The sequence below is a fragment of the Herpailurus yagouaroundi genome, unplaced genomic scaffold (genome assembly GCF_014898765.1).
Source record: "Herpailurus yagouaroundi ecotype Mexico unplaced genomic scaffold, PumYag 164, whole genome shotgun sequence".
Taxonomy (NCBI): Eukaryota; Metazoa; Chordata; class Mammalia; order Carnivora; family Felidae; genus Herpailurus; species Herpailurus yagouaroundi.
Window position 1 is genome coordinate 34,630,064 of NW_024412405.1, and position 21,766 is coordinate 34,651,829.

At 37.4% G+C, this 21,766-nt stretch overlaps 1 protein-coding gene across 9 annotated transcripts in view; it reads left to right on the forward strand.

The window, feature by feature from the left end:
- KLF12 (KLF transcription factor 12) overlaps nt 1-21,766 on the forward strand; it is a 436,833-nt gene that overhangs the window by 21,817 nt on the left and 393,250 nt on the right. For 4 of the 9 annotated variants that reach the window (XM_040487361.1, XM_040487366.1, XM_040487362.1 and 1 more), the window contains exon 2: nt 2,163-2,222. The exons of the other annotated variants lie outside the window; for them this stretch is intronic. The gene's annotated coding sequence lies outside the window, so the exon portion shown is untranslated. The remainder of the gene's footprint in view (nt 1-2,162; nt 2,223-21,766) is intronic. 9 annotated transcript variants of the gene reach the window in all.

The window sequence follows — 21,766 nt, forward strand, 5'->3', positions numbered from 1 at the left end:
TCTCTTCACTCTGTTGAGAATGTCCTTTGAGGCACAAAAGCTGTTAATTTTGTTTTCGTCCTATTTATCTGTTTTTTCTTTTGTTGCCCATACTGTTGGTATCATGTCCGAGATCTCCTTGCCAAATCCATCGTCATGAAGCTTTTTACTTATGTTTTGTTTTGAAAGTTTTGTTGTTTTATGTCTTCATTAAATTTTTTATAGCTTTGCTTGTATGTTTATTTGTGTATTGTTTGGTACGTATAACTCCATGACATTTCTTAAAATTGCTATTCTTTTTATTGAATGCCTTTAAAATGAAACTTATCCTATACTGATGTTCATATTGCCATTCCTGTTTTCTTTTTGAGGAAGAGTTTAACTATATTGGATTTTACTCTACCAATCTATTTATTCTGTCATTAGCTTTTCCTTTTTAATTTGTTTTGTCTTATAAAGTAGTGTTGTTGTTGTTTTTTTTTTCAGTATCTAGGGTTTTTTTTTAACTCATTTTCTCTGCTTTTTTTTTTTTTTTAATTTTTTTTTTAACTTTTATTTATTTTTGAGACAGAGAGAGACAGAGCATGAACGGGGGAAGGGCAGAGAGAGAGGGAGACACAGAATCAGAAGCAGGCTCCAGGCTCTGAGCCATCAGTCCAGAGCCCGACGCGGGGCTCGAACTCACGGACCGCGAGATTGTGACCTGGCTGAAGTCGGACGCTTAACCGACTGCACCACCCAGGCGCCCCTCATTTTCTCTGCTTTTTAATAGTTACATGTAACATAACAACCATAAACTTTTTCTCAGTTATGATTTTTTAGCTATTTTTTATTCATAATTCCTTTTGTGAATTTAATCAAAGTGGATATTTATTTTCTTTTATTTCCTACATGACTCCTATCGATTTGGAGGATGCTCTGTGCTTTACCATTTGACTAATCATGCTTCATGTTTATAGCTACTGTTAGCTCATATAGTGCTTTGTGTGAGAAGGAAAATGCATCATTTCCTTAAGACTACTCTGATTGACAAAAAATTGTTGTAGTATACTGCCATCCAGAACATTTTGCTAACAGATACACAAATCTCCGAGGTCTACAATGTGAAGGACTCCCTCTAAGATGTGATGCCCTTGGCTGGATATAACTTGCTGTGATAAGAGTAGGGAAAATAGATTTTTTACTACGTTTTATAGCAAGGTGACTGCCATTTTTCTTACTTTTTCTCTTTTGTGAGTTTTCATTATCTCGGTCCCCTGGTATGGTGAGGTATACTAGGGATGCTTTATTCTAAGAATATGAGTCTATGGATATTGTACTGCTGGCATTATTTCATAATTCTCTAGAGACTTCTGTGTTAATAGAAGTTCATTGGTTTCTTCAGTTAATAATATAAGCCTTGGGGTGCCTGGGTGGCTCAGTCGGTTGAACGTTCGACTCTAGATTTTGGCTCAGGTCACGAGTCCAGGACTGTAGGATCGAGCCCCATGTTGGGCTTGGCAGTGAGCATGGAGCCTGTTTAAAATTTTCTCTCTCTCCCTCTGCCCCTCTCCCCTGCTTATACTGTCTGTCTCTCTCTCTCTCTCTCTCTCTCTCTCTCTCTCTCTCTCTCTTCAAAACAAAACAAAACAAACCTTGGGCAGAAAAATTATTTCAGTCCTAATTACAGCTTATAGATGTTTTGAACTTGTTATCTTAGTTTTTTTTAAATACATATGCTTTAGATAGCACACTTTTTTGATGTTTATTTTTAATTTTTGAGAGAGTGCACATGAGCGTGAGTGGGGGAGGGGAGGAGAGAGAGGGAGACACAGAATCTGAAGCAGGCTCCAGGCTCTGCTGTCAGCAGAGAGCTCAATGCCAGGCTCGAACCCACAAACCACGAGATCATAACCAGAGCCGAAGTCGGACGCTTAACCAACTGAGCCATCCAGGCACCCCTTGTTGTCTTAGTTTTTAACCCTAATTTGAAAAGCACAGCAATCTTTGATCTTCATATTGTTAAAATATTTTTGAAAAGTCTTACTATAAAATCATAAACTGTGTGCTCGGAACACTCACAGTCATGGAAATCAACTAATTTTCATTGAGTGTTTATAATGTGCCTAAGATTGTGTTTAGATCTTGCCTTAGTTTGCTTGGGCACTGGGTAGTTTAAACAACATAAATTTATTTTCTTACAGTTCTGAAGAGATCCAAGATCAGGATCAGTTCCTGGTGAGGACTTTCTTCTTGGCTTGCAGGTGGCTACCTTCTCACTGTGTTCCTATATGAGGGGGGGGGGGGGGGCGGTGCGGAGAGAAAGGGAGGGGAGGGAGCTTTGGTATCTCTTCTTGTAATTAAAGCCCTATCTATGACCTCACAGGCCATATTTACAAATACAGTTGTTGCCTTGAGGGTTATACTTTCAACATAAACATTTTGGGCAGACAGACATTCAGTCTATAACAGATTCAGAGCCTAAATTCTTGAAAAATAAGGCATTAAGTCTTAAGTTTACTGTAAGAGTGAGTTCTTAATAGTTTGACTTTGTGCCACAGTAATAAAATTACACATTCATGGCCATATGTAAAGAATTTAAAGAGATCAAAACCTCATCCAGAGAGCATCTTGAAGAATTACCACGTATTCAAGAGTATTGGTTTGTGGGGAAGGATATATAACCCTGGACTTTTCTTCCTAGAAGTGAAGAAATGGTCTCCAAACATACGCTGTTGGGTACCATGTACAGTAATACTAAGGACTCAGCAAGAAAATGCTGTTCAAGCTTCTGGCTGTGCCTCAGTGTCTGCTTTTCAAACAGAGCATTGGCAAAAACGGGGAGGAAATAAAGATTTTCTTTTCCCATTTTGGGGGGATAGGTTTTGTCTAGTATATATTTATTTTATTTGGATCTAAAGCAGTATGAGCATGTATTTACTGAATGTGCTTGGTAGTGGATTGAACGGTGGTTGTTAAGAAGAGATACGTCCCTGTCAATCTCACCAAGATCTGAGTGTTATCTTTTTTGGAAAAAGGGTCTTTGCAGATGCAATTAAGAACATTGAGATGAGATCATCCTGGATTACCTGGGTGAGCCCTAAATCCAATGACAAGTATCCTTGTGAGGGTCAGAAGAGAAGTCAGTATGAAGACTGAGGCAGAGTTTGGAGTAGTGTGGTCACAAGCCTAGGAACACCAAGGAATGCCAGCAGCCACCAGAAAAGCTGGAAGGGGCATGGATTCTCTCTTAGGGTCTTCTGAGAAAGTGTGGCCTTGCCTTCACCTTGATTTTGGGATTCTCGCCTCCAGAGCTATGAGAGAGTGATTTCTGATTTTAGCTACCAAGTTTGTGGTAATTTGCTAGGGCAGCCACAGGGGACTAATCCCTCCCTACCCACTGTGAGGAATTCTTTCTGCCAAATGTGAGGGGTCCAGAATTGAGCAAGACAAGTCCTTGCTACCAGGAATGCAAACTTTTTTGAAAAGGAAACAAAAACATAATTACATATTACAATAAATTGAATATTCTAATTTTGTATAGGATGTTCTGAAAGCATTGAAGGGTACAGCTACCTTGGTTTAGAAAGTTTGGAGGATTTTTGAGGAAGAGACTTTTGATCTGGGTTTGAGGAGTAAGAGTGTACCTGGACGGAGGGGCTGGAGGGAGAAATGCGTATCAAAGGGTGTGCCCTGTTCCTTTAACCCCCCTGTTACATGAGCACCCCATCTGAAATCTTATTATCTTCAATTAGAGTAAAGCACATTGTCAATTTGAGGCTGCCTTATCTCATACTCTAGTAGTATGCCTAGGTGGTAAATAGAAAAGATAAAAAAAAAAAAAAAAACAAATCACCCTCCATCCAGGCCCCATCACTTCTTCTTCTGGCTCAGTATGAAATCAGTGGCCTACGCATGAGGCCACGGGTATAAAGAGCTGCTTACTCTGTGATGGGGCAGGGGAAAGGGTTGGTAAGCTTCTGTATAAAGGGCCAGGAAGTAAATATTTTATTTTATTTATTTTTTGAAGTAAATATTTTAGACTGCTGTCTACATAGGGTCTCCAGGGCTGTGCATGTATATGTATATGTGTGTATATATATAAATTTTCAAAACACACATATATAAATTACAACTTTTTAAAAATATGTATGTTCTACAACATACATATTTGTTGAATATGTATGTTGAAAAACTTTTCTTGGAGATCAGGCCTTACAGAAACAGGTCCTGCGCTCTATGTGGCCTATAGGCCGCAGTCTGCTGACCCTTGTTCTATGATATATTAAACTAGGGCTTTCTTTTTCTTTGTAAAGGAGAGTGAATATTTCTGCTGTAAAGAAGAGATATAAATATGAACAACTTAAAATCTGAGCCAAGGTATTAGCTATTGAAATTTACGACTTTCTAACCTTAAACAAATATTGAACAAGCTTAGAAATGGCCAGGAAATTTTCTTTAACATCTTAAGTTTTCTTTAACATCTTTGCCCCTTTAATAAATGGAACTTAAAAAGCATATTTCAAAGATTCAGAAGAAGAGGAAGCATGACATGTTAATGTTTCTCTAATAACACCACTTTCAAAGGCTACATTTCTAGTTTAGTAACTAATAACATTTTAAAAAGCCCATTTCTTTTTCATTAGCACAGATGTTTTCCTACGCGAGAGGTATTGTATTTTGAAAGATGCTTTAACGACATTATGTTCTTTTGGATGTAATTGGACATTTTTGCTCGTCTTATGAGGGAACTTTGTTTTTTAGGCTTTTTTTTCCTTCTTTTTTTCATTCATAGCTCCTGAAACTTCCCAAAGTGCTGTAGCTTTAGAAATTGCCAACAAATTATTTTAGGATTATTTTCAGTTCTCTTAAGGTAAACTACTATAGGTATCTCAAAGATGACTTATTTTTAATTCCTACAAAGCAGTTACAAATTAGGTGTTATAAAAAACTTTACTTTGAGCTTAAAATGAAAAGAATATTAAGGATGTTTTCAAAAGCTGTCTTACGGGTCAGACTTTCTTTCAGGCTATAGCACAGTTCTCATCTGTTCTTTTTTTTTTTACCCACTGGGTACATACAGTTCAAGTGGATCAATAAAATTTGCTGAGGCAAAAGGTAATTTTGAATACAAATTGTATTCTGGAAGTCAATCTGAGATACAAAATTAGGATGCTTAGCAGTCGGTCTCTTGTGTTCCACGTGGTACTTGTATCTTATTTCTAGGTTACGAGCCACCGATTCCTTGCCCTCCAACTGCTTGCTTTAGCTGCATCTCCCATCCCACTGACCTCCTTTCAGAGAAAGATCTCAAGTCATTTCAGTTTCATTCAGACCAACTGTGATATCGTTGGTGAAGTCTGGCAAAACAATTAGAATTTTTGCATTTGTTGAGTGGATTACAGAAACTGCAGTCCATCTCCTTGGCGTAGACTAGGCCATTAGGTTGTAACACGAGTTATTATTTGTTCCCATTCCCCAGTCTAGAGGAAGAGACCAAGCACATTGGATGACCTCTAGAGTTACGCTGTGATAAGAACTGTAGTCCTGGCCATAGAGGGAGGGAAAGTCATGGTAACTCCTAAGAATGCTCTGTGGAGGGATGGCCTATGAGCCACACCTTGATGGGTGGGTTGCTTTTGAATGGGTGGAGGGAGAGGAAAGGGCTGTCCAGGCACAGGAAGCAGCTTGAGCTCAGGGTGAGGCAGGAAGTGCTGGGTGTGTATAGGGCTGAGGTCCACTGTGGCTGATTGAACCCACAGAAATGCTTTCTTTGGAAATATACAATGCTTTCATAGATTTAAGCCAACAGAGAAACTTGAGAGACTTCACTTTAAAAATTTAGATTTCCAATTTCTTTTGAAAACTTTGAATATCTTATAACCATTGGTTGAAGCTTATCGTTATTCCTTGGTCCCACATTATTTTAATTACTATATTTTAGACATTTTAATGTGGATTAAAGTCTTCCCTCCCCGCCTGTCGCCAAATGTCTTGGCTACTATGGCCACTTTATTCCATATCACTTTTTTTTTTTTAATGTTTATTTTATTTTAGAGCACGTGAGCAGGGGAGGGGCAGAGAGAAAGAGGGAGACAGAGGATCTGAAGCAGGCTCTGCACTGTTAGAGCAGAGCCCATTGTAGGGCTCAAATCCATGACCTGAGCTGAAGTCACTTAACTGACTGAGTCACCCAGGTTCCCCTGTCTTTTTTTTTTTTTTTAAGTTTATTTATTTTGAGAGAGAGGGAGGGAGAGAGTGAGCGAGCATGAGCTGGGGAGGAGAAGAGAGAGACAGGGACAAGGAGAATCCCAAACAGGCTGCACATTGTCCATGCAGAGCCTGAATCGGGGTTCCATCTCATAGACCATGAGAGTATGACGTGAGCCGAAATCAAGAACTGGTGTTCAACCCACTGAGCCACCCAGGCACTCTAATTCCATAGGACTTTTATAATTATTTTATTTTACTAGAAATATGGTATGTATTTATAGTTTACTCAAACTTTGTTTTATGTTGTTTTTCAGTAAAACATAGATTTGAGTTCTATAGATATTTTATATTTGTAGTTGCTATGGTGAATGTACCCCTCGACCTTTTATATTTTTTAACTAGTCATTGTTGGCATGTTTTTGTAGGAAATCCCCATTGTTTGGATTGACATTTTTATTATGTTAAGGAAGTACCCTTTTCTGTTTTCACTAAGAATTATAATCAAGAATAGATTTCAAATTTTATCAAATGTTGGGCATCTTATAATATTCCTTTTTGACATGTTAGTGCTTTGGATCATAGTATGTGGCTTTTTAGTAGTAAATTAGTAAGCTTCACATGTTTTTCTGTGTTCTAGAGTAGTCAGAGCATCAGAATGATCTGTTAAAAGTAATTTTGAGGGGCACCTGGGTGGCGCAGTCGGTTAAGCGTCCGACTTCAGCCAGGTCACGATCTCGCGGTCCGTGAGTTCGAGCCCCGCGTCGGGCTCTGGGCTGATGGCTCGGAGCCTGGAGCCTGTTTCCGATTCTGTGTCTCCCTCTCTCTCCCCCTCCCGCATTCATGCTCTGTCTCTCTCTGCCCCAAAAATAATAAATAAACAAAAAAAAAAAAAGTAATTTTGACATCTATCATCTGTTCTTTGAATATTGGGAAACTTGATGTCTGTATCTTTTTAAAATAGGTAATTATTTAGGTTTATTCCCCCCACTGCATCCCACATAATCTGTTCTGTAGCATTGATCCATTCAGATTTCCTACTTCTTTTAAATCAATATTGATTGATATTCATGGTTACCTCTAAAATAATGTTGTAGTTGTTTTCAGATTTGTTAGCATAAATGTAAACGTGTATTTAAAAAATTTCCATTTGGTGGTTAAAAGTAGTTCTTCATTTCATGATTTGTGTATTTTATATCCTTGAAAATTAGTTTATGTCTTACCATTTAAAAAATATTCAAGTTTAGTACTTCTGTTTTCTGTTGCATTTCCTAATTGGTTGTTTGAGTATGGTTAGAGTTTAAATTTCGTTATTCTCTTTCTTTCTTTCTTTCTTTCTTTCTTTCTTTCTTTCTTTCTTTCTGGAGAGAGTGTGTGAGCATGGAGGGACAGATGGGGGGGGGAGAGAGAGAGAGAGAGAGAGAGAGAGAGAGAGGATATGAATGAATGCGTGAATGAATGAATCTCAAGCAGGCTCCATCTCAAGACCCTGCAATCATGACCTGAGCTGAAATCGAGAGTCGGATGCTCAATGACTGAACCACCCAGGTGCCCCTAGTTACTCATTTTTAGTTAAAACTGATACTTTCTGTGTTTTGTCACACAGTATATGAGTAGTTTAGATAAAATTGCCACATATATTTAAAAACAATGTGTGAACTCAATGTAAAATTTGATGTAAAGGTGTTAACCTTAGTCTGTTGTTCATAAAGAGTTCTCCTTAGGGGCGCCTGGGTGGCGCAGTCGGTTAAGCATCCGACTTCAGCCAGGTCACGATCTCGCGGTCCGTGAGTTCGAGCCCCGCGTCGGGCTCTGGGCTGATGGCTCGGAGCCTGGAGCCTGTTTCCGATTCTGTGTCTCCCTCTCTCTCTGCCCCTCCCCCGTTCATGCTCTGTCTCTCTCTGTCCCAAAAATAAATACAAAAAAGTTGAAAAAAAAAAAAAAGTTCTCCTTGGCTTCTGGAAGAAAGATCATATGTAAGTGAACATTTAGAGCTTTTCACAGTTGTAGAGCAGTCAGTAGGAATTCAGCAGCCATCTGATACCCTAATAGTTTTGAAAAAGTTGATCTACAGAGATTCTCAGGAAACCGGGGTGATGTAGACATAGGTTAAGTTATTGCGACTGTTCTAGAGCACAGTGCATGTACTCAAAGAGATGGGGGGACATACTTCAGAAGAATGTGGAAAGAGCCTTTTGATAGGATCATTACTGGATGAGTATGAAGTGTCTGTGCCATCACAGACATGTGGATGCATTTAGTTTCTGAGATGGCTGATGCTATAAGAAGTAAAGTGTTAAAAAAAAAAAAAAGGCGGGGTGGGGAGGAACAAAATAGCACATGGAAGATTGAGCATTTTTATTGAATGGAAAGTAAAGGACTATATGTAGAGTGGAAAACCTAAACTTTGTTTTATCAAGACAAATGATCTAACGTATCTCATAACTAAATAATTTTGTGAGAACAATTGCTTTTTCTCTTGAAACTTGTATAAAATGTATTTGTCTTGACTGTTTGCTGACCAGAATCTCAAGGCCTATATGTGGGCATTTCCACTTTGATGTCTTCTCTTTGCTCCTCAGCAACTTATGTTCTGACCAAGTGGATGCATCATTTTTCAGGTACAGGGCAAGTTTTAATGACTTTACCGGGCTTTCCTTGATTTCTAGTATCTGATAAGTGGTTTATTTCTCTAAGCTTTTTTTTTTTTTTAATTCTTTAAATTGGTATACATACCTAGAGACCTCAGAGTTAAATAGGTAGAACATGAAATGATCTAAAAAGTGATGAATGAACATTCCTTTTTTATTTTTATCTCAATAGGGATTATTATCTTGAAATCCAACATTTCTTTAACATAGTGGTACTGTAATTACAAATTTTGATTGGAAAGTGTAGAGAAAAATTGCATAGAGACTCTTACCTGGAATATTTGCTCTTGGAAATGGAATTCTGAATACACATGTGTCCCATGTAGCCATCGTTAGCCTCTTTTCATTCGAGTTGTTTTGAATTGGAACTAACTCCCTTGGCGAGGGTGTACTGTCATAATACAGAAAAAGAATAAGAAAGTCTTTCTTGAATTGTTTGGCTTGGCTCTGTTATATGGTCAGTGGAGAGATAGTTTGAGTTGCTACAACACCGTATTGTCTTTATAGATAGAGAAAAATGCCTAACAATACTTGTGTTGGAGAAGATGTCTAATAATCATTTGCTTAGCATAATAAAATTATCTGTTTTCTAGACAGTTTTATTTTCTCGAATGTGACTTAATTTATGGTCTTCATAAACCAGTGAAAAATTCATAATTTATGTGAGCAGTTTTGTAAGTATGCATTTATTTTAACTCCAGAAAATGTCACTGCTTATCAATAATGCGAACGTTTTGAAAAAATGTTGAAAAAAATTTTCAAATGTTGAAAAACATTTGAAAATTGAAAAAACAATTTATGTCTTGAAATGTAGTGTTGAGTAAAAGAAATGGGAATTTAATTATAAAGTGCCCTAAATTTGTCTCACTTTTATTATGTTAGAAAACTTTTTATTTCCTCTTCTAGTGAAGTGTATTAATCAAGACATCACCAATATTTAAATTAATAAGTGAAGGGGCGCCTGGGTGGCGCAGTCGGTTGAGCGTCCGACTTCAGCCAGGTCACGATCTCGCGGTCCGTGAGTTCGAGCCCCGCGTCAGGCTCTGGGCTGATGGCTCGGAGCCTGGAGCCTGTTTCCGATTCTGTGTCTCCCTCTCTCTCTGCCCCTCCCCCATTCATGCTCTGTCTCTCTCTGTCCCAAAAATAAATAAAAACGTTGGAAAAAAAAAATTTAAAATAAATTAAAAAAAAATAATTAATTAATAAGTGAACTTTTCAGATAATTAAATGAAAATTTTATGTTAAATATTTAAATGAAATTTTAATGTCTAAGATGTCCAATTAAAAAATTGATATAGTTGTTGAAATACCTGTATTATCAAAACAGTCTCAAATATCAGTTTAGATAGCTACTTGTTTAAGACTGCAAGCATTTCCTATATACAGGTAAAGCATAGATGAAGCCTTTAATAGCTAGTAAGCAGCAAATGTGATTATGAAATATAATTGACTATGAGTGCCTTGAGGACAGGGACAATGCTTTATAAATAGCCTTGAATTCTTAGCTACTGTGGTACAAGCTATATAGAGTAGGGGCTCAATCAAGTGTGTGAAATTCAATTATACCATTTCTTTTTAAAGCTGACAAGAAATTGCTATCTCATAACTACCTTAATTTTATTACAATAAGAGGTGATGCTGAGAGCATCAGTGTCTGGACTTGAGTTCCCCTCCCCACACACTCTCCTTACACATGATATGAAAGGCGTTTTCTCCCTCTCACTTTACAAAAGCCTTCTTCCTCCTCTCCTTGGGAGATAATTAGGCACAGTGTGTATTAGTTTTTATCCTTTTATTTTCAGTGCTTGAGTATTGAATTATTTGAACAAGCACTTCATCCTTTTATAGAAAAGGTCCTCCTTCAGAAGCTGTGTTTCTGTTAACATGTTCAGGTTGGAAGCCAAGTAATGCTGTCTCCTGCACTTGTGCCCTTGGTGAGAGAAGCCAAGAAGTCATCCTGTGTTTTCCATAGGAATCTATGAGTTTACTCTTTTGTCAAGGACCTTTTCCCTCTCCTCTCTACTTTTTCCTTCCCCTTGCTGGCTTTCTCAGTACTTTTTTTCTCTTTGCTTTGTGAATACATTTACAGTAATGTCAAGTTATTCTACTCTGTATTGTATGATGCTTCCAATTAGACTATTTCAAATATGGTAATGATGTGATTTTAGTATTTTTGCTTCTTCCCATTTTCCCTTCATTAATCAGATTGATATTTTTCAAAACATTTAAACAACTAGTCTGGTAAAGTTGGAGATGATTTGGGACAAAACTAAATTCTGTTTTGGAGATTTAAAATTCATTTAGTTGTAGTATTTCTAGAAAATACTTGAATTTTAAGAAGTCTGAAATGGCTAAGTAAGTTACTATTTTTTTTTTTTTTTGGCACTATATCTCCTGACCTTATGTTTAGACCATTGGAACTGCATAATTGTTACCGACTTTCTTAAGAGAGTTATGAATACAGTTATCCAGTAAACCTTGTATTTATTTAGTAAAAGAACAGGTGTCTTTGACCAGCATTGAGACAGTCATTTCTTTATGCTGCACTTGGCCCTGGTGATGTACCAAATATAATGGTGACCCAGTCCACTGTGAACTATGCAGCTTATGGTCCAGTAGAAAAGACAGACATCCAACAAATAATTTCAGAAATTAATTAAATTAATAATATGGGTAAAGGGCTATTGAGGAAAAGTATACAGTGCCACTATGGAACCTATACAGAGCACAGAAGTGGTCCTAACCTACTTGAGTAATGTTTACTCATCAAGTTTAAAATACGGACATCTCTTCATCATACTTCATCTTACAGTTTCCAATGTCTGTTAGTTTTGGTGATTCTCTTTTAAGTTATTAGCCTATTGCTTCTTGAAAGCTAATGAATTTAGGAGTCAGTAGATTTAATTAGGAAGACTGTGTGTGGTCATGAACTTCTATGCTGAATGAGGAAAATGTTTTCTTTATAGAATATTATTGACTCCAAAATTATATATTAGCTATCTCTAGCTATATTATATTTTCAGTGTGTGTGACAGGGAAAATGCTGATGCCATGAACAGAAATAAGGAAGCTGAGACAAATACAGGTGATCTGGAGACAACAGTAAAAGCCATATCTGACTTGACCAAGAAAGTCGGGTCCTGATCACTCAAAACTTTAGGTATATAGATTCACTGAAACCATATGGTATTGAATAGCATGTAATCTTTAGTGATTCAGAGGACATGCAAGTCAAGAAATTTTGGTACCATATTCATCTTTATGAATCTCAATTTATGTGAATGTGCAGAAATGTCAGGCTGTAAAGTTATGGTTGAATAAATGTCGGATAACAGAACATGAGTTTAATCATTCAGTGAATATCTCTACCTGTCTACAGAGGAATAATGATGTAGTACTCAAAACTCTCTGGAAACAAAATGTACAAATCATTGAAATAATGTAACAAAAATATGTTCAACTGTGATGATTCACAAGCCCCCCCAACATACCTCATCTGGGACTTTTCATTATCTGTATATGCTTCTCTGTTTTTGAATGGTGTGTGTGTGTGTGTGTGTGTGTGTGTGTGTGTGTGTGTGTGTGTGTGTCTGCCTGCATGTGCGCACGTGTGTTTTAATAACTGGGTAAAATAAATTTTGTGACCCAGTTTTGGAAGGGTAATTACCCCACTGGAAAAAATAGCTCTGAGTTTAAAAAATAAAACTTTTAAAAGTTTATGTATTTTTGAAACAGAGAGAGAGAGAGAGAGAGAGAGAGAATATGAGAACATGAGTGGGAGACACAGAATCCGAAGCAGGCTCCAGGCTCTGAACTGTCAGCACAGAGCCCGACCAGGGGCTCAAACCCATGAACCGTTGGGTCGTGACCTGAGCCAAAGTTAGACACTTAACCGACTGAGCCACCCAGGCACCCTGCTCTGACTTTCCTTGTATTATATTCACTTTTTAGGATCTATTGCAATGTTATGTTTTAGCTAACTCCATCTACTTCTAACAAAACTTCTGTCATTTGTCTTAAACCATTATGTAAACTGTGATGCTGTGATAAAGTAGGTCTCATTTTGTGATGATGAGTTATTTGTGTAATCATACTTTATTTGATAGTATCATAGTAGATCAAGCCTTTTGAAACTTGGCAGAATTGAATTATGGCTCATCAATACATATTCATAGTGGTTTTGAAATTGTCTCTTTAATTTCAAATCCTTTAAAGGAAAATGAAACATTTCCTTAATTTTGATTATTTATGTTTTTTCCTCAAAAAGATCCACAAAGTCAACACAGATAGCACATTATAGCTTCACCAAATACCTCTAATTAAAAATGTGGACTTGGTTCTTCAGAATTCTCTGTGGGGTGTCCTTAGGCTATTTAGGAGATTGTCTGCTTGTTAGTGACCGCTGATAGCCAGCATATCCCTGCTCCTGCTACATTCTGCTATTTTAGATTCAGAGTACCTTCGAATGGGCATTTTTCATGCTGTATTGTTGATATTTCTTAGCAGCTGGGTTGACGTCATTGAAATTTAAATTTTTCAGATCAAATTGTTTTAATTTGACACCATGAAGAAACCCTGAAACGACCAGCTAAAAGGATCTTCCTAGTTAATAATCTTAGAAAATTAAAAAAAAAAAAAAGGAAAAAAAATCTTAAGTGAAATTTGTTTTCAACATCTGGGGTGAAATTATACAGTGTCCTAGAAGTAATTTTCCAATAGAATTTTTAGAAATAATAATTTTTAAAGTTATCTATTTAGAAATAATTTCAAATTTATAGTAAGTTGTATTATCAGTACAGTTGTTAGCATTTCACCATGTTTGCTGCCTCATATGCCTCTGTCTCCCATTATCATTGGTGTCTTAATGAGACATTTGAGAGCAAACTCTGGACATGATGCCCATCATTCCTAAATTCTTTAGCGTATTTTTGCCCAAAAAAAGAACACTCATGCATAACTACCGTACATACGATGAGTTCCAAAGTCAGGAAGTCCACACTGATACAACACAGCCATCCAGTCCACAGATGTTGTTCATATTTCACCAACTACCCCATTGCCTTTCCATTCTGGTGAGGAAGCCATCCAAGGGCATTCACTGCAGCCAGTGGACATGTGTCTTCAGCTCCTCCAGTTGGGAATATTTCCTCAGTCACTTCGGTTTTTCATGTCTTTGACAGTTGTGTAGGATACAGGCCTTACATTTTATAGGATTATCCTGAGCCATTGATGGTGTTAGTTTTGATCATCTGGTCATGTTAGTGCCTGCGATTTCCCTTCCATAAAGGCACCATTTACCCTGTGTAATTGATTAGTGCTAAAATTATACCAGTATCCCTTTCCTCATCATAGTTCCATCCACCAGGCTTGTTTTCCATGAATGCTTTGCCTACTCAGCCACTGCAGTGATACTTGCCAAGTGGTGATTTTCATTTTGTGTCAGTTCTTCTACTGGTAATGTGCTTTGTGGAAGAGCCTTCCCTTTTCCCTCACTGATTTATTTTTTCATGTATCGCAGATTCCTAGTTCTTTCAATGGGCTACGGTATGTTACTATCCTTACTTATTTTGATGCTCATGTATATTATCCCAGGCTTGGCAAATGGAAGTCTCTTCTAAGTAGCTCATGTGTCTTTTGGCACATCCTAATCAATTTTTAAGTACTTCTTTATTTTGGGGCACAGTAGGTAGTGACAGTCTCACCTTGTGCTAGCCCCCTCTTTGTAATACATTATCTGTCTTCAGGCACCCCTTGTTCCTGTTAGTAGAGAATGGTACTTAGACTGGGGTGGGTAGTTGTAAATAAATGGCTTCTGGCTTTTGCCTTCCCTTCTTTAAAACAAAACAAAACAAAACAAAACAAAACAAAACAAAACAAAACAAAACAAAACAAAGGCACAAGTAAGTGGACCCACACAGTTCAAACCTGTGTTGTTCAAAGGTCAGTTGTGCTGCTGGTTTCAATCCAACATTTCAGAGTTCTTTTTAGTCTTTGCCCTTTCTGTTTGTAAATACTGCTCCAGCGGTAAGAAGTCTAGGCTTAGCTTCAGCGTATGTTATTTATTTGCTCAATCATTTTACCAATTTCCCTATCCTCTCTCTCTGTCTTACTGCCTGATATCACCTCACCCTCCATTACCGGTGCCCTGTGTCCTTGGTCTCCAATGGTCAGCTGCCAGCATGCCTCTGTGCTGCTCCATTCTGTCCCTCCCCTCTCCAGGACGTTGGAGCCACTGCACATGCTCACCTGCACATGCCCTCCCCCTTCCCCCACAGCACTCCTTGTCCTCTAAAGCTGCCAGGCACAAATCGGTGTTTCGAGGTTGAATTCATACCATTGTATGCCGTTAACACTATTGTTAGAATGTGTGTATGTGTTTTGTTTTCAGTTGACATCCACCCTCAGCCCACGCCACATACTCTGTCTGAGGCATCACGCGAGGTATACTACAGAAGTGAAGAAGGTAGACACAGTCTCCATCCATATGGAACCATGACTGGGGGGTGAAACCATTGAATTATGGATGATGATAAATGTTATGGAAGTATATTGGAAGTGCTTCCCTAGTACCCCTGTACTTAATGTTATCTTTGTCCTCCAAGATTTACTGAATGAATTACTTGGTATTTGTGGTGTGAGTATATGTATATAGCTAGGTTCAAGGAGAGGCTGAGAGAGGTACAGAATCTCTGAGTATAAGGCCATTACTCCCATGTGATGGTCTCACACAGTCTTCCTCTCTTGGTCGGAGGGTACTAGCTCATGTTTCTGAATAAGGTGAGGTTCATATTGTGTAAGTTTATATGCTTATGGGGGTTGATGTAGGGCAAAGAGATTTCTTTAAAACCATTTAGAGAATAAGAATTAGGAATATAAGTCCAACAGCAGAACATGAGTCATCAAAATAGCCTTTTCTGACATTCAGAAAGTAAACACGTTAATGAAACGTCGCTCATTTGTGTTGTATAACATGGCCTATGGCATGCAACATTATCATTTTAAAGATCTGAAATATTAAGTGTTCTGTGTGAACTTGTTTACTTGTTTGGTTAAATATAAACCTTTTTATGTTTTGAATACAATTGCATAATAATAGTGCAGAACTATATAAACTGCCTAGGAAAGTATTTTCTAAAAAATGTTAAGCAAGCAATGAAAACTCCTTGCATAAAATTTGAAAAACAAAGGTTACCAGAGTCTAATTTTTATGATGGCTCTTTCCTGTGATGTTAACTAAATAAATATCTGAGAAGTACACATTCCTGTCTTGTGTCAAAACCTACATATGAGGTTTGGTAAAGGCATTCATTATTCAGTCTGAGAACTTGAGGGCAGTAGGTCTGAAGAGTCCCGGAAGCTTGAAGGAAGTTCAGAAATTGTCTGTCTTCCGAAGACAAAAGTAAAGTGACTTGTCCTAGGTCTTTGTAGAGTTTGAATGCAGTAGTGCCAGGGTCCCAGATAGGAATATAGCTGTTGGGACGCCAAGTCAAAATCTTTATCCCAGGACTAGTGCTTCTGGAGGTGGTGGTGGTGGTGGTTTAATAATCATGATTATAATGATGATTGTAATTATTATTATTTGATTGGGCTAGCAGTTTGTAACACCAAGCTGCTGCCAGGAGGTAAGCAATACTGACGGTAATTGCCTGGATCATTTTTAGCACTTAATTAAAATGGGCCCAGTGTCCTCTCATTATCTGATTTCAAGATTCTGAGCAGTGAGTTCAGCATTAGCTGTGAGTGAGAAACTGAAAATCTGAATTACCTTTAGTATTAGGATTGAAATGGTTACATTCCTGGGACCAAGATTTCTGGGATTCTAGGAGGAGGTGAATGCCACAGAGAGAAATTTAGAGCTGAAGTGTCTAAATACCATTTGATAGTAGAAGCTAACTGAGGCTTATAAAATTTAGTTGAGCTGCTGGTTGCTTCCATTTCTTAGTTTCTTTCTTTATTGGGTTTATATGTGTCATGAAGGGAAGAGAATAGAAAATTGAGTTCTGAAGATCTGTGTGTAGGCCAACAGATGCACCTAGAAGTCAAAAGGAATATTTTTAAAAAGTACTTGGAGGAAGCAATTTGTGGAGTAGGGGCCTCAGTATGGAAAAATAATGAGTTGCTGCGTTAGAAAAAAGTTGCTTTGCAGACATTTAAATCCTAAAACACATGAATATATGTATAACATTTATATTTTAAAGTATGCTGTGTGGTTAAGTGTTTGTGAAAATACTGGAAACTTAAAAATGTGTTAAGAATGTTGGGATGTAGTGTCTGAGTCTTGTTAGCTCAGCAGCATATGTAATATTCCGTCTTTGGGCCAAGGTTGTGATGCCTTAAACGTTACTGTGATTTAATAATAGTTTTTAGAAATTTGAAACTGTTTAAGCAGACTCTACACTCCCATTTACAACTCATACGTGATGTGATTTTGTGCCCCAGTTTTCCTCCTGTTTTTGGTTGTTAACTAAAGAAAAAAGCCAGAGAGCTTTAGTATTACGGATCCAGCAAAGGGTATAGTACACACTAATCACATTCTCACTGTTAAAAGTTCGTCCACAGATGTTTGTAGAAGTGATACTTCATTGTATTTTCTGAAAATGCCAGGTATCCCTGGAACTCTGAGAGCTGGCCAAATTAATTTATACTAGTCATAAAATCCTTGAGAAAACACCTGTTTCACCATCTTTGAACATGGCTCTCGCAGACTCTTTAAGAGCTTTGAATTTGAACTCAGAAATGTCTGACTTGATGTTGCTTATGAATCCAGGTCTTTAACTTTTTTTTGCATCACCTTTCCCATGATGAATTAAGCTTAAGGCCACAGATGGTGTAGGGCATTTCCTGAACTTGGTCATAAACCCCTTTCTAGTTTTTTAGAGTTCTCTGGGCAGAATTTTATTGTTTGCTCCTCCATCATACCATTGGAGAAGAAGCAGGCTGAGAAGGTGGTGTTTTGGCTCCCTTCTTGTTTTGATTTTCAGTGATCCTGGAAGGTAATTTTTTCTTCTAATAAGTGGTAACCGCATGTGTGAGCCAAGGATAAAAGGAAAAATGACCCTGGTAGAGTTTTCTTGCTGTAGGTATAACCTACTTAGTTTCCTAGGAAACAGAAACATGATTTACAAATACTGATTTGAAAAAGCTTGAAGGAAATCCCAGGCCATTGTTTCTGCCTTTAAAATAGTTTCTCTGAAGAGATCAAGTTAAATCATTGAATCTTGAATGATCACATTTTATTTAGAATGTATCTTGTATATTGAGAAATTCTCTAATTTGGATTGAGGTTCGTTATGGTTGCAATATTTGGTACCCATCTCTCATTTATCTGTGCTGGAGAAATCGGCGGGCAGTAGACCTTTTGCTTTTCTGAGCCCTGTACTGAATGCCAATGAAATGATCCAAAGGAAGATAAACTTAATTTAAGATGCACCTAAGAGTTTAGTTAGAATGTTGAACTCTTACAGTCCATTTTGTGGAAAACTTTTGGAGCTGTTTGAATTCTGCTTCTTTCAGTATTACCAAATCAGATGGAATCTTTAAGTTTTATAACTAAAAGGGGAAGAAGAGAGCCACCAGAAACAGCCTCTGAGCACTTGTCAGCAAATTAACGTAGCTAAGAGGAACTGCTCAGGATCTGTGTAAAAGTTGAGCCTCTTCAGACAAAAAAAAGCTCACTCGCTCGTAACATGATGAAAGATGGTAGGAATCTGGGTGGGGAAGCCTACCTTCCGGGGATTCCATGAAGGTGTAAGAGGTACAGGGTGCGTTTTTGTGTGTGTGGAACTGGGTGTCCTTGATGGCATCACAATACCATGCTGAAGAGAACTCAGCACACCCAGTGCTATCCTGGAATCTGATATGTGCCCTGGCAGAGGTCATTCTCAAAGTAACCAGTGTTCAAAATGGTAACCTCAAGTCACTAAGAATAGTTAGTTGTTTTCAGCACATTCTTTATAAGGAATTGGAAATATGCAATATAGTTTATAAACATTTAAAAAATTACAATAAAAATTATACTTGTGTTCATTGTATCAAAAATTCAGCCATTTTCGAGGACTTATTCCTTGAAGATTCCAAATAATTGAGGTTTTACTAAATACAGTTATATTGTCAGTAACCCCTGATATTTCTTTTTAAAATTTTTTAATTAAAAATTTTTTTGAATGTTTATCTTGAGAGAGAGAGAGAGAGTGTGTGCACACCCTAGAGGAGGAGGGACAGAGAGAGCAGGAGATACAAAATCCAAGGCAGGCTTCAGGCTCTGAGCTGTCAGCACAGAGCTGGGTGCGGGGCTTGAACCCTTGGACTGCAAGATCATGACCTGAGCCGAAGTTGGAGGCTTAACAGACTGAGCCACCCGGGCACCTCTAACCCCTGACGTTTCTAATCTGAAATCCCATGTGGGGTTTTTACTTACTCCCAAGAATCTGGGGGGGGGGGGGGAAGGAAATCAATTGATCTTTTGTGCAACCTGGAGATTTGAAAAAATGTAAACTTTTCAGGCTGTAGAATATATGATTAGAGTCTATAAAATGCAGACCTGTGGATCATATCTCAGAAATCTGTATTAGAACTGAGTTCTCCCATGAAATCTGAACAATATTAAGTGTAAAACAAGTGAAAGAAATAATGCTGCATACAATGAGTAGAATAACTGTAAAATATATTATGTATGTGAGGTGTTTTATATTGAAAAAATCATCAAAAATGCTTTAAAGATATAGGCAAATCAATAGGACAATGAATATAAAAGCTTTTTTGGTTGTAGAAAAAAACATTTACTGAGTCCTTCCTATGTGACAGGCATGGTGCTTCATCTGGGGGTTCCTGGCCCAGTCCTTTTCCCTTAGACACACAATCTGGTGAGGAGATAACTTATGTATGTGATATACATGTGATATATGAAGGAAGGCACAGAGTCCTTTGGAAGTCCATTGTGCTCAGATCATTTCTTCCCCTCCATGAAAGTTACGTGCATATGCTTTTTAAAACCTATAGTTTTCTAAATATCTTCAGATTGTATATATTTAGTCATAATAAAACTGTCCTTTTGCTTTCTCAAATGGTGAAGGATTAGAGGATAGATCATTTGAATGAACATGATTTTAAACTTTTCATGCTGTGTATGTGTGTGTGCTTGTATGTGTGTATGACAGATATTTAGGGGTATAATGTGTGTGTGTGTATATATATATATATACACACATATATATATATATGGTGTACTTAAAATATATAAAATTATACACATCAGAATCTGTATCCTGATTTAAATTCTGGAACTGCGTACTTGTGTAACTTAAATCTAGAAGATCTCTTAGCTGTTTTTTTTTTTTCCTCATTGTTTTTCACTTATATACCTAATGAGGTCTGAAATATTTGGGATAGATTGTCCTTCCCCAAGGAGGGAAATTGATATGCAGGTGTTTTTGGTGACTAACTTATGTTGAAATCAAAGTGGTTGAAATAGTGGATTGCTATTTAAGTCAGAGTAATGCACCTTACATTAATTTGTATTTTTATTTATTTTACATACCTAGAAAAATTGACCTGAGGAATAGTGTGTTCATTATAGGCCCTCTCACTATATGTAATTTTTAGAATCCATTCTTGACTACATTTTCTTTTTTGCATAGGATATATTCTGAAAAACCTTACAATTAGAACTTTAGAGCTAGAATGCTCTTTAAAAACTAATTTCATCTAATTCCTTCAAGCTACTTACAAGCAAAGGACAATGACTATATTATGGTTATTCATAGTTTACAGAGTTTTTCATTGAATGGAACTCCAGCTTTGCCCAAATATGTAACTTCCATATTTTAATTTCTTTATTCTTTGTTTGATGTTATTTTGGGAACTAATGTCAGCAAAGGAAGCTAAAAAAGTTGCAGTGGAATCTCCATGAGATCTGGGACAGTTTTTAGATTTTTGTAGGTTTATTTCACTTATATAGATAAGTGGGAAGTAATTGTGAAAACTAAGAGACACCGCATATAATTTTTTCATGTAGATGGGAGAGGGAACAGGAGAGACCTGGTTTTGATGAGGAAAGAGCATGCGCATAGGCAAAGTAAGTAAAATAACAGAGTATTTTGTGTTAAAGAAAAATGAGGAGACAGAATGTGTTACCCAGAAATCACCTTTCTTTACCATGTTTTGGGTATATGCTTGCAATCTATCCAAAAAGATGATTTTTGCCTCCTAAAGATGTCCATGGTGATTTTTTTTTTTTAACAACTTCACTAGCGCGTATGAAACAACCACTACTTTTGCCACCACTATCCACTTTACTTTTTAGCAGGCATTTAACTCAGGCTGGTTGGTGGTGGTAGGTTATGGAGCACTATTTTGTACTCCATGAGGGATCTAATGCAACTTTTCAAGTACAGCAGCAATATGGTGAAAACAGTAATGCAAAAAACTTAACCTGAGGAGCATGCAGATTGGATATAATGGGGGAGAAACTAGAGTCAAAGAAACCAAGTAGAAAGTAAAAATTGTGGTCTGGCCTCAAATAAGGGTGTTTGGGAATGCAAGCAGTAGATAGAATTAAGAGCATTTCCTGAAGAGTATTTTGAAGCCAGAGAACTACAAATATAGAGAAAGAAGGAGAGATTGGATGGTGAAGTTTCAGGGCTGGGTGATTTGGAGAATGATGATGCCATTCCCACAGGGTCATTGTGGGAGAGGTGATTTGGGGTTATATTCTGAGTTCAGTATTGCTTAAATATAAGCTGCTAGTGGGGCATCTGAGTGCATGTGTACTCAGTCATTGGGATTAGGGAACTGGAGCTCAGGTAAGATTTTTGATCTGGAAAAAGACTTTTGAGCACAAGAGTTCTGGGCAGACCTTTAAGACATGATTCAGTACAGGGGTGAGGAAGATAGTTTGCCTTTATTCAGAAATAGCTATTTCAGCACTTGCTTCCAAGATTGTATTTCTG